Here is an 883-nt window from a genome sequence, read left to right on the forward strand (position 1 = left end):
TGAAAACTAAACCCATTTAATGTATTTAATTGGCAAATTGCATTCAAAATGCAAATACAAATATATCAATATAAAAATAAAATAAATAAATAAAAATACAAAAATCAATCTCACATTACTTTAAAAAAGGTAAACAGTACAAACTAAAACTAAGGCATAAATCTAAATAATAGTAGTAATAATAATAATAATAATACCTAATCATTGCATTTATGTCATGCAACTTAACTTTCAAGTTTCAGCCTAACTAAAGCTCAAACATGACAAGCCTTTACTGTCTTCTTGGAAGGCTCTGTGGCTTTTGTGAGAGGCAAAAATCAGTGGATAGGAAGGTAACTTGGAACAAGAACAAGAGACCATACACAATTTTTAAACACATTTTTCTGCAACATGAAATTAGTTATTTGGAGAATAAACCCTCTTAAATGTCCCTATACGTACTGGTGTGTGTGTGTGTGTGTGTGTGTGTGTGTGTGAGAAACTTGTTTTTGATATCCTTCATATTCTGTGTGGGTCAGTTCACAGTAGTGATAGAAATTAATCTGTTCCAATAAGTTTAAATAGATTTTTCCATTTTATGGGCATTTTTACCTTTATAAAGCCTTTTTTTTTTTCTAAAAGTGTGCATCATCTTTTGAGTCAAATTCTTACATTTAATCAGTCAATTAGAATAAAAGACATTTGGGCTGTTACCAAGCAAATGATATCCGTATCAAAATTCATCTTTGCAATGAAGAGGAAACACAGAAGCTGCATGGTATGAATTTCCCACACAGGGACATGAATGCATTTAACCTGCAGTTACAAATGCATAAATAATATTTTGTTATTTTAAACATAAAACATTGAATACTGATATTTACAATTATTTTAAAAACGAAAA

The 883-nt window shown here is 29.3% G+C and overlaps 1 protein-coding gene across 3 annotated transcripts in view; it reads left to right on the forward strand.

The window, feature by feature from the left end:
• Positions 1 to 883, forward strand: part of LOC107677836 (insulin receptor substrate 2-B-like) — a 46,247-nt gene that overhangs the window by 6,982 nt on the left and 38,382 nt on the right. The gene's annotated exons all lie outside the window — the stretch shown is intronic.

This window comes from Sinocyclocheilus anshuiensis, unplaced genomic scaffold, assembly GCF_001515605.1.
Source record: "Sinocyclocheilus anshuiensis isolate Anshui unplaced genomic scaffold, SAMN03320099.WGS_v1.1 scaffold1077, whole genome shotgun sequence".
Taxonomy (NCBI): domain Eukaryota; kingdom Metazoa; phylum Chordata; class Actinopteri; order Cypriniformes; family Cyprinidae; genus Sinocyclocheilus; species Sinocyclocheilus anshuiensis.